Here is a 12297-nt window from a genome sequence, read left to right on the forward strand (position 1 = left end):
AGAGTCCAGTGCTTTTTCCACTGCGCCACAAGCTGCCCCAGATTAAGGAAAGGTTTGGTGAGCCTTCTGCACCCCAAAAAGAACTGGGTCCATACTCCCAGAGGTGAAATGCTAGGGAAGGTGATCAGAAAGGAAGCCAGGCGCTGCTTCTCTCATCTGAGGAAAAAGGAAGGACGCTCAGAAGTAGTGGTAGGCGTGTGGGGTGACTCAGAAAGGACCATAGAAAGAAGGGGAAAGGGGCCAGGGGGTGGCGCACCTGCTTGAGCGCAGGCACTACAGTGCACGAGGACCCAGGTTCAAGCCCCTGGTCCCCACCTGCAGGGGGGAAGCTTCAGGAGTGGTGAAGCAGGGCTGCAGGTGTCTCTGTCTCGCTCTCTATCTCCCCTCTCAATTTCTCTCTGTGTCTATCCAATAATAAATAAATATTTTTTTAAATAAAAAATGGGGGAAAGATATAGATAGAATGTCAGCCCCTATCTGTGACCTTGGAGAACCACTGCAGTTTTCAAGCGAGGGAGTGAGGACAGAGATAACTCCGGTGCTGGGAACTACCCTCCTATTATCTTAAGTCTCATAAATCAATATTAAATCATTACTAAAAATTCTTTAAAAGGCTTGGTGCTGACATTGGACTCACAGGCCACATCGAGCACCCAGTCTGTGTCTGTGAAGCTGGGAAAACATCTCCTGAAACCAGGACTCACGGAGCCTGAGGAGGCGAGACCCGGCCCCTCAACCCTTTGGGGTGAGGCGTATTTTCAGATCAGACAAAGCGAACACGAAAACGGGGCGGAAAGACGCCTCGAGGCCCAGGCTGTGCTCAGACACCCTGCAAATCTACAGCCCTGAGGCCCACGCCCGAAAGGCTTTCTAGAAAACGGAGACCACAGACCTTTTAAAATAAACGGAGACCACAGACCTTTTAAAATAAACGGAGACCACAGACCTTTTAAAATAAACAGAGACCACAGACCTTTTAAAATAAACAGAGACCACAGACCTTTTAAAATGTGGTTTGGGGGTCGAGGGAGCTGGGCAGTGCTGCACCCATCTGGGGGGGGGGGTGCTTCACCAGCAGTGAGGCAGGGCTGCCATCTCTCTTTCCCTCTCTCTCTCACTCTCTCCTCTCTCCCTCTCTCCTCTCTCTCTCTCCCTCTCTCTCTCCCTCTTTCCTCTCTCTCTCTCATACTCTCCCTCTCTCGCTCTCTCTCACTCCTCTCTCCCTCTCTCCTCTCTCCTCTCCTTTTCTCTCTCTCTCCTCTCCTCTTCTCTCTCCTCTCCTCTTCTCTCTCCTCTCTCCCTCTCTCTCTCCTCTCCTCTTCTCTCTCCTCTCCTCTCTCCTCTCCTCTTCTCTCTCCTCTCTCCCTCTCTCTCTCCTCTCCTCTTCTCTCTCCTCTCCTCTTCTCTCTCCTCTCCTCTTCTCTCTCCTCTCTCCCTCTCTCTCTCTCTCTCTTTTTCTCCCTCCCTCCCTTTCTCCCTCCTTGTCCCTTCTTCTCTCTGCCCTGTCAAACAAAGGAAAACAAAAAGGGAAAAATGGCCTCTAGCAATCACCCTGGTGGCAATAAAAAATAATAATAATTGTGGTTCTGGGGCCGACAGCTTGCTGGTAAGACTTTGTGAGAACTCTGGTGATTCTCCTTGGGAGGCGGCAGAGCAAGAACACGGAACTCTGGTGGTGGGGGCGGCTCGGAGCCACACCCTACAGCCTTAGAGACTTTTAACCCAATTTGATCACAAATAAAAAACGGGAAAATGGTTCATTTAAAAAATGTGATTCTCAGCCTTCACATGTGTCTTTCCTGGGCCACGTTTTCTATCTCTGTCTTTAGATTTTAAGAGAGATAAAAATACAAGGGCAGAGAGAGAGAGAGAGAGACACCACAGCACTAGTCTACCATCCATGAGGCTTCATGGTCCTTGCAAGTGGTGCCTAGGCTCGAACCCAGGGCCTCCCAGTTTATTCTTTATGGGCTGAACTGAGAAGGACACGAGAAGTGTCCACCTGGCCACCGCAGTCCCTGCAGAGCGCAGACCCTCTCAGCCTCCAGGAGGCATCAGGACCCCAACAGATCCCCGCAAGGCAAGAGCGGGAGCAACGAGCTGGGTCCTGAGGGGACCCTCCCTGCCCCCCCGCCGACTGGGAGCCATGTTGTCCTTGTGACTCCAGGGGTGAGAGGGGGGAGTGAGTCCCCACAGCTCCCACCCAGACCCACAACAGCTCCAGGCTCAGTCTGGAAGAAGCAGACAGGACAGAAGCCGGCAGGACGAGGGGTGGTGGCCCGGCCAGGGGAGGGCTCCGCGCAAAGACAGGTGTGACCGGGCTCCGCGCAAAGACAGGTGTGACCGGTCAGGCAGACGGCGTCAGGGACCTGCATGGTCCCCAGGGCTCCAGAGAAGCAGGACAGAGTCTGCGACCCTGAGCTGTGAGCAGGGCTGGGGGAGATTTGGGGTGGGTTTCCAGGAGAGGCACATCGGGCCCCAGGTGTGTAACCCCAAACACTGCTTCCCAACCCTCTTCATGGACTGGAAGTTGAGCAGGGCGGTGGCTCTGGGGACAGTCACTCTCGTCACGGGGTGAATCCCGCTGGGAGCCCCGAGCTGCCAGTGTGCGGCCTCTTCCCCCAAACCCAGACGGGTGCTCTGTCTCCACTGGGGTCGGTGGTGTTCCTTTATGCAAACACTAAGTCAGAAGAAGAGACCCTTAACTCAGTCTCATTCACTAGAGCAGCAAAAGCCAATGAAATATCTAGCAGTAAACTAACAAAAGAAGTGAGGTCTTGTATCCTGAAAATGATGAGTCACCATTCAAGGAAGTATAAAAAGACACAAAGACGTGGGAAGATATTCCGTGTTCATAGACTGGGGAAATTGCATCATCAGACTGAATATTCTACTCAGAGGCATATACAAAGTTAATGCAATCCCCATCAAGGTCCCACCGACTTTTTAAAAAATATTTATTTTCCCTTTTGCTGTCCTTGTTGTGGTTATTGATGTTATTGTTGTCAGATAGGACAGAGAGAAATGGAGAGAGGAGGGGAAGACAGAGAGGGGGAGAGAAAAACAGACACCTGCAGACCTGCTTCACCGCCTGTGAAGCGACTCCCCTGCAGGTGGGGAGCCGGGGGCTCGAACCGGGATCCTTACGCCGGTCCTTGTGCTTTGCGCCACCTGTACTTAACCCACTGAGCTACCACCGGCCCCCATATTATTTGGTTTTTTTTTAGGCTCCGTGGCCTCTGTAAATATAAGGATGTGTCTGCCCCCACCCCACCCCGGGACATGTAAATGTGAGACAGAACGCCCTCTCAGTCAGTGATAAAGGCCTCTGCCTACCTGCCCTCCCTTCTGATATTCACTTTTCTAAGCCAGATTCTGGAGGCAAACACTTGCTCATGAATCGGCCGAGAGTCTGAGCAGAGCTGGGGACAGGGGCACAGATCTGGCCGCGTGGCTCCCCGCCGGGTCCAGCCCTGGCCGCTGTGCCTGCCTGCGGCTTTCCTGGGGCCCCTTCATTTTGTCCTTTTCTGGCGTCCTCCCCTGCACACAGACGGAGCTGCAGGTGTGTCCATGCCAGAGACTGACGTCTGTACACCGGCCCTCCTGCTCAGCATCGGGAAGCCACCATCCCGGCCACCAAGAGGGCGAACAACACGGGCTCCACCGGCCTTAAGAGAGGCCTCACTCGGCCTTAGAAGAGGGAGCTTCCGGCATATTCCACGACACCTGTGAGCCATGCGGACACTGCGCTGTGTGAAGAAACGGGGTTCCCACGCGTATCTGGTCCACCTGCAGGGAGCAGGCATGGAGGTGGGCACTGGGGGTGGTCAGAGTCTGGGGCAGGGCCTCATCTGAGCAGACGGACACTGTCGGAGATATGAATGGAGGTGTCCCCAAACCACCCGATTGCCTTTTTTGATTCTTTCCTTGAAGTGCGAGTTCCTCTGTATTTTGTGATTCCGCCCTTCTTCTAGCGTTTGCCCTTCTTCCGCAGCCAGTCCACAGCGTCAGGTTGAGCCTGATGTCAAGTTTTGAGACCTCCTTTGAATCTGGAGAGGTGGCAGTCGTTGACTATGTGGGTCATAGTCTGTCTGGAGCCGCAGGGGCAGTTCGGGTCGTCTCTGGCTCCCCAGCGATGGAACATAGGGGCTCACCGGCCATGGCCTGTTCCATAGCGATTGAGGAGGGCCCAATCATGACGTGCTAGGTCAAAGCCGGGTTGACGCTCGCAGGGGTCTGTGATGAGGTGTTTGTTCTTGACCTCAGCTGACTGCCAGCTCTGTTTCCAAGAGTCTGGAACAGAGAAGTTCAGTGTAGGCGTAGGGGACCAGATTGGGTGACGAGACGTCAAGCGTTGGACAGGGTGGGCGAAGATATCCACGTACATTGGCAGGTCCGGTCGAGCGTAGACGTGGGAAATGAACTTAGATGATGCCGCATCCCGACGAATATCTGGCGGGGCGATGTGGCTAAGAACTGGCAGCCATGGAACCGGGGTGGAACGGATGGTTCCAGAAATGATCCTCATGGAGGAATATAATTTGGAATCGACCAAGTGGACATGGGGGCTACGGAACCATCCTGGGGCACAGTATTCTGCAGTGGAATAGCATAATGCCAGAGAGGATGATCGTAGTGTGGAAGCGCTCGCGCCCCATGAGGAGCTGGCCAGTCTTGCAATGATGTGATTCCTCGCGCCCACCTTTGCTGCAGTTTTTATGCTCTTAGTGACTTGCAAAGTACTAAGATGTTGGGGGTCCTGTCCCCTGCTCACATCTGTTGTGGGTGTATACAGCTCAGAGGACCCACCACCAGGCCCTGTGGTCCCAAAAACCTGACCGCCACCCCAGTTTCAGAGTCTGGCAGGCAGATGGGGGCTTGTCTTTCACAAGTCGGCTTGTCTTTCTCTACACGGGATTGAAACACAGTGCCCTCCACTCCATGCTCAGTTCCCTGAGTCTCAGGACCACCGGCTCTATCTGTCTAGTGCTGACTGGGACAGTGTTGTCATTTTTGACTGCAGAGTAGTATTCCACTGCACATATATGTCACAGATTCTCTTTAAAATATTTTATTATTTAATGACAGAGAGATACAGAGAGAAAGACACAGAGGGCCCTGCTGAGCCCTGGCTGATGGTGGCGCTGAGGATGGAACCGGAGCCTCGGAGCCTCAGGCAGGAGAGTCTGTGTGCAGAACCATTATTATTATTATTATTATTATTATTATTATTATTATTATTATTATTATTATTTCCCAGAGCCCTGCTGAGTCCTGGCTGATGGTGGCACTGAGGATGGAACCGGAGCCTCGGAGCCTCAGGCAGGAGAGTCTGTGTGCAGAATTATTATTATTATTATTATTATTATTATTTCCCAGAGCCCTGCTGAGCCCTGGCTGATGGTGGCACTGAGGATGGAACCTGGGGCCTCAGAGACTCAGGCAGGAGAGTCTGTGTGCAGAACTATTATTATTATTATTATTATTATTATTATTATTATTATTATTATTTCCCAGAGCCCTGCTGAGCCCTGGCTGATGGTGGCGCTGAGGATGGAACCTGGGCCTCAGAGCCTCAGGCAGGAGAGTCTGTGTGCATGTGCAGAATTATTATTATTATTATTATTATTGTTTCCCAGAGCCCTGCTGAGCCCTGGCTGACGGTGGTGCTGAGGATGGAACCTGGGGCCTCAGAGCCTCAGGCAGGAGAGTCTGTGTGCAGAAATATTATTTATTATTATTATTATTTATTATTATTATTATTTCCCAGAGCCCTGCTGAGCCCTGGCTGACAGTGGTGCTGAGGATGGAACCTGGGGCCTCAGAGCCTCAGGCAGGAGAGTCTGCATGCAGAGCCCCTGTGCTGTCTCCCAGCCTGGTATTTATTTTTAACATGGAGAGATCTCTGGCTGGTGACACACTGGTGACAATCTCTGCCCCCTGGCCAGAATCACTGGGACTTTTCAGGAGTCGTGATAAGGAGGGGGAGTCATTGTTGGACACCCCCCCCCCCTGCTGCAGCTTGAAGAGAGAAAGGCAGGTGTGAGTGTCAGTGGCAGCTATGAGCAACACGGATTCCAGGGCGGGGTGACTAGCCTCCAGGGTCCTGCCCTCCTCCGCTCCGCCGTCTTGGTTCCTGGGGGGACAAATCCCACTTACTGCTTCTGCTCCAGTCACACCCATCCCAGGCTCCCTGGCTCTCACCCCCAGAAAACACAATCCCCTTTGTTGAGATCTGAAACACCTGTCCATCCACCCACTGTGGTGAAGGGTTTTTTCATTAAGGGATTACTGATTCACGGTCAGCACAGTCGTTGGTGCATGTGGAATATTTCCCAGTTTTCTGCAAAACGCTCTCTGAGCATAGAGTTTGCCCAGGTCCCCTCCACCATCAGCACCAGGGCCTGGACCCCCCAGCCCCCCGCCCCGACCCCCAGAGTCCTTGACTTTGGGACAAGACACCAAACCCAGCCCACGTCCTGCTTGGTGTCTCCCCTTCTGCTCTGATGTCTCCACTCCTGTCCCTGAGTGAGATCAGCCCATCTTCATCCTGCTCTTTCTGGCTGATCTCACGTCACAGGATGCCTTCCAGCTCCATCCAGGAGGAGGGGAAGAAGGTGAGTTGGGGGTCCTGATTCTGTGTCAGATGCCAAGCCACATCCCCACCATCACAAGAGAGACTCCTGTGTCCTCTCTGGTTGGTTTGCTTTCCCCCACAGCCCTCTCAGCTCTGGCCGATGGTGATGCTGGAGATTGAACCTGGGACCTTGGAGGCCAGCGTCCCCGGGGCCACCGTGTCCCCAGCTCACCTGGGGCCGTTCTCCCTGAGCTGCCCCTCTAGACTCACTACAGCCGTGGGTGTGTTCCACTCCTCAGCCACCCTCAGGGCCCCAAGTGGACCGGCCATGAAGGCGGTGTCTGTCCTGAACACATGCCCTGTTCCGTCTGCTGTCTGTTGTCTATAGTGTCTGTCTGTCTGTCTGTGGGACCCGGGATCCTTTCCAGTGCTCTCTCCCCAGGCAGCCTTGATAAGCAGCCAGCCAGGGGCTGGCAAGGTGACCTTTCTAGAGCCTGTGTGAGCGTGTGTCCCCCCTCCGTGGCCCGGGGACACGGGCGGCCGGGCAGTGTGTCCGGGAGGCTCATTCATGTGCCACAGGCTCCGGCGGGCAGATCCCAGAGCCAGAACCCAGAGCCGCAGTCTTCCTGGACAAGCGGGCACGGACTGTTTACTCTGTGTTTCCATGATCTCAGCGGGGACACCGGGAGGGAGGGAGGCAGCGAGGGAGGGACAGCGGGCCGGGCAAACAGAGCCCCTCCGCCTTGCGCACGAGGTGCCGCCCGGGGCCTCGAGCTGTTTGCTTTGAAGGAGCAAACGCGTCACGGGCCTTTGGACGTGCATCTGTGTGCAGGGGACGTCCCAGCGGGCGGGCGCGCCGCCAGGGCCTGTCCTCACACCGGGGCCACCGCCTAAGCCTCAGCGTCCGCGGCAGAGAGTCCAAGGATGGTGAGGGCCGGGCTGCTGGCCCTGCAGATGGGGGCTGTGGGGCGTGTTTCCAAGCTTCTCTCTCCTCTCCCTCCAGAGAATTTCTAAAATATACCCGGAACAAAGAGTGGGTCAGGAGAGGCCGGGCAGAGGCACATCAGATTGAGCGCAAAGACCCAGGTTCAAGACCCCGCTCCCCATCTGCATGAGGCGGGAGGGGAGCAACCTGCGTAACTAAGAAACACTGGATTTCTCTTCTCAGAAATGTTGACTTTGGTCAGGCTGGGTGGTGGCGCACCTGGTTGAGTGCACATGTTAAAATGTCAGCTTTATTATATTTTGATAGAACAGAGAGAAATTTAAAGGGAAGACAAAGATAGAGAGACAGAGAGACATTTGTAGCCCTGCTTCACCACTCGTGAAGCTTTCCCCCTGCAGGTGGGGACCGGGGGCTTGAACCCAGGTCCTTGAGCACTGTACTGTGAGCGCTTAACCAGACGTGTCACCGTCCTCTGCCTCCTCACTCTCCTTCTCTCCTTCTGCCTCCCTCTCAATTCCTTTCTATCTATTGCCCAATAATAAATGATCAAAACAAAACAACAGAAAGTGGCGCAGAGAGCGGGGTGGCTCACCTGTGTCACGTCCTCGCAAGGCACTGAGTTCATTCCCCTCCCTCCCAGCACCATAAAAAAGAAAACAAAAGGGAAAAAAATCGTGCTTTTAAAAGGTCAAGTCCACAAATCAAAGCCCAAGTCCGGGTCTGTTTCTGAGTTCGTGAATGAAAGAGCCCTGGGCCCGCCCCTCGGAGCCTGGCCAACAGGAAGGAGGCTGACAGAGGACGCCTCCCCTGGGCTCCTGCCCGCCCTTCCACCCTCAGCCCAGCTCCACTCCTGTTGGCCCGCCCAGAAGGAAACCAGCTGAGGCTGGCACAGTGCCTGGTCAGCATCGTCCTAGGGCCACAGGGACCGGCTTCTGTCGTCTGCTGACAGTGAAGGACTCAGCAGGGCTGCCCCCAACCCTTGATGGACAAGTCGCATCTGGGTCTTCAGACTCCCAGAAGGAAGGGACAGGGGGACCTGAGGTCTTTGGCTCTGCATCCTGCCACCCCACTGGGTCTAAGGTCAGACAGCCTACAAGGGCTTTGGGATCCAGGTGACAGGCAGCAACTTGGAACTTTAGAGGAGGGTCTGCACCTCTGACTTGAGCCCCTGTCCAGATGACTAGAAGGTCAGCAGGAAATCTAGCCCCCTGACAACTAACCGCCCTTTGGAATTCAGTGGGCCGTCCCCAGGCACAGAAGCTAAGGGTCCACATCTCCAGAGAGAAGCTAAAGCCACACATCTTACTTGGTGCCACTTTTCCCCTCCTCTCAAGCATAAATGGAATACTACGAGAGAGAGAGAGAGACCAGAGCCCTGTGAGCTCTGGCTGATGGTGGTGCTGGGGATTGAACCTGGGACCTCAGAGCCTCAGATAGGAGATGCTTTTTTTTTATTTATTTAATGATGACCAACAAGACTGTAGGATTAGAGGGGTTTAATTCCACACAGTTCTCTCTACCAGAGTTCCCTGTCCCATCCCCTCCATTGGAAGCTTCCCTGTTCTTTATCCCTCTGGGAGCAGGGACCCAAATTCTTTATGGGGAGCAGAAGGTGGGAGTTCTGGCTTCTGTCATTGCTTCTCCACTGGACATGGGTGTTGGCAGGTGGATCCATACCCCCAGCCTGTGTCTGTCTGTCCCTAGTGGGGCAGGGCTCTGGGGAGGGGAGGCTCCAGGACACATGGGTGAGGGCGTCTGCCCAGGAAGGACAGAGTGGTGTCATGGCAGCATCAGCAGCTTGGTGGCTGAAAAGCATTAAGATATAAAGCAGGACAAATCATTTAATAACCAGAAAAGGTAAGAATATAGCAGATGATATTTGTCTCCATTTTGGAAAAAGCTAGTAGGTCCATTTTAGATGTATTCCAAGGGCCCATGACTTCACTAATTTTTGCCTGAGCCTGACAGTTAACATGCAGGTGGGCCAAAGACACTGTCTTGGAAAACGGTGTCAGAGTTGGAAATAGGACTAGAAAGCTGGATCAGGGAAGACAGTCACGGCCAAACATGGGAAAAGTGTATAAACACTGTTAACTGTAAACCCCGTTGATTTCATCTGGGGCCCATATTCAGCACAGAAGCCTATGCGACCCAGCAGAGCTTTTTACAGGACCGTTATGCTGAGTCTCCGGCCCCTAGATGGGACCTTCTGCTGTCATCCAAGTGGCCTTGGTCAGCAGCCTTAGAATCTGCACATTCTGCCCAAGACTCTGCTGATAACCCAAACAAGTTATACTCTCTTTACACACAAAAGAAAATAAATTATCTGTTAAGTTTGTTGCTGTGACTGACACCCATGTCCAGCGGAGAAGCAATGACAGAAGCCAGAACTCCCACCTTCTGCTCCCCATAGAGAATTTGGGTCCCTGCTCCCAGAGGGAGAGAAATGTCAGGGGAGGATGACCAGAGGGCTCTGAGCCCCAGTTCCTCCAGGACCTGGAGAGTTTGTCACCAGAAATCTTGATTTTATCCCGTCACTGAAAGGGGAGTGAACCTGGAAAACATCCGAAGGGGCCAGAGGGTGGCACAGCTGGCACCTACTATAATGCTCAAGGACCCGGGTTCAAGCTCCTGGCCCCCACCTGCAAGGGGGAAGCTTCACAAGTGGTGAAGCAGGGCTGCAGATGTTTCTCTGTCTCTCTCCTCTGTTTCTCCCTTTCTTCTCAATTTCTGGCTGTCTCTATCCAACAAATAAATAAAGGCTATTAAAAATATCATTTTTTTTCAAGTAAAGAAAACGGGAGTCGGGTGGTAGTGCAGCGGGTTAAGCACACACGGTGTGAAGCGCAAGGACCTGCATAAGGATCCCGGTTCGAGCCCCTGGCTCCCCACCTGCAGGGGAGTCGCTTCACAGGCGGTGAAGCAGGTCTGCAGGTGTCTGTCTTTCTCTCCCCCTCTCTGTCTTCCCCTCCTCTCTCCATTTCTCTCTCTCCTGTCCAACAATGACGACAACAATAATAACTAAAAATAAATAAATAAATAAACAATAAGGGCAACAAAAGGGAAAATAAATAAATAAAATAATTTTTTTAAAAAAGTAAAGAAAACACCAGAGAAAACCAGGTGATGTTTCTCTTATCAGAGAGAAGAGGAAAAAAAGAAGGACACTTGGAAGTAGTGATAGGTGTAGGTGTGAGATGGGAAATGGGAAAAAATGAGCAAAGACAGATTGATAGATAGATAGATGAATAGATAGATGATAGATGGATGGATGGATAGATAGATGGATGGATGGATAGATAGATGGATGGATGGATAGGTAGGTAGGTAGATAAATAGATTGATAGATAGATGAATAGATGATAGATGGATGGATAGGTAGGTAGGTAGGTAGGTAGGTAGGTAGGTAGATAGATAGATAGATAGATAGATAGATAGATAGATAGATAGATAGATGATAGATAGATGGATAGACAGACAGATAGGGAAGTAATAGCTCATCTCTGTGACCTTGGGAGAACCACTGCAGTTTCTGGTGGAGGGGATGGGGACACAGAGCTCTGGTGGTGGGAACAGTGTGGAATTATAACCCTGTAGTCCCATAATTTTGTAAACCAATATGAAATCACTAACAGTCTTTTAAAAGCGAGGAAGGAGGTGAGGCCCTTGCACACATCTTCAGCTTGTAGCTTCCCACCACTCTTGCTATCCAGAGGCTGTGTGTGTGAACACTGGATGCAGACCTGTCAAGACCCAGGTCCCCCAGCAGCAGGGAAACTGTGGCAGACGCCCGTTCTGAACCGGACCCACCCCTCTCCACTGGAGGGCTTGTCCGAGAAGCGCAGACAGTCCAGACATGGACCGCAGACATCTGCAGCCGTGGGGGATGGTGCCATGGAGCTGAGGTCAGCGGGGCTCCCTGGGGTCAGCGGGTGCCCGTACGCCCGAGAACACTGTGGGCTGGGCCGCGGGGCAGGGGGCCTCCACGGGCAGGGGAGCTGTGGGAGCATCTGCTACCCTGTGAGGACAGGACCCACCTCCCTTCTTGTCTTTGATTGTTTATTGTCTCCAGACTTGCTGCTGGGGCTCAGTGCCAGCATCAGGAATCCGCTGCTCCCAGGGGTGAGTTTTCCCATTTCTATTTCTATTTGACAGGACAGAAGGACATTGAGAGAGGAGGGAGCTGGAGAGGGTGGTGAAAGAGAGACACCTGCAGACCTGCTTCACAGCTCATGAAGCCTCCCCCCCACTCCCTCCTGCAGGTGGGGAGTGGGGGCCCGAACCTGGGTCCTCGTGCCTGGTGATATGGGCACTTAACTAGTCACACCATTGCCCACCTCCCATCTCCCTCCTCCCTAACAGACTCCTGAGTGACAGGGGAACCTCTGTTTTCCAGAATGTAAACTGTCTTTAAGAAGCTGGAGGTGGAGCAGGCGGTGATGCACCTGGTTAATCGCACACATGACAGGGCACAAGGACCTGAGTTCAAGCCCCTGGTCCCCTCCTGCAGGGAGAAAGCTTCGTGCATGGTGAAGCAGGGCTGCAGGTGTCTCTCTGTTTCTCTCCCTCTCTATTTCCCCTCTTGAAACTTCTCTCTGTCTCTAGCCAATAAAATAAATGTAAGTGGGAGTCAGGCTGTAGCGCAGCGGGTTAAGCGCAGGTGGCGCAAAGCACAAGGAACGGCATAAGGATCCCGGTTTGAGCCCCGGCTCCCCACCTGCAGGGGAGTCGCTTCACAGGCGGTGAAGCAGGTCTGCAGGTGTCTGTCTTTCTC

The 12297-nt window shown here is 53.1% G+C and overlaps 1 long non-coding RNA gene across 2 annotated transcripts; it reads left to right on the plus strand.

Annotated features, from left to right (window-relative positions):
• The first annotated feature begins 8394 nt into the window (after window positions 1-8394).
• LOC132536549 (uncharacterized) lies at window positions 8395-12058 on the plus strand. Of its 2 annotated transcripts, none has more exons than XR_009548086.1 (3): window positions 8395-8603; window positions 11596-11645; window positions 12034-12058. It is a non-coding gene; the product is annotated as an uncharacterized LOC132536549 (long non-coding RNA). The 2 variants fall into 2 exon arrangements; XR_009548087.1 differs by lacking the exon at window positions 8395-8603 and adding an exon at window positions 11401-11428.
• The last annotated feature ends 239 nt before the right edge of the window (window positions 12059-12297 follow it).

This window comes from Erinaceus europaeus, unplaced genomic scaffold (genome assembly GCF_950295315.1).
Source record: "Erinaceus europaeus unplaced genomic scaffold, mEriEur2.1 scaffold_424, whole genome shotgun sequence".
Lineage (NCBI taxonomy): Eukaryota > Metazoa > Chordata > Mammalia > Eulipotyphla > Erinaceidae > Erinaceus > Erinaceus europaeus.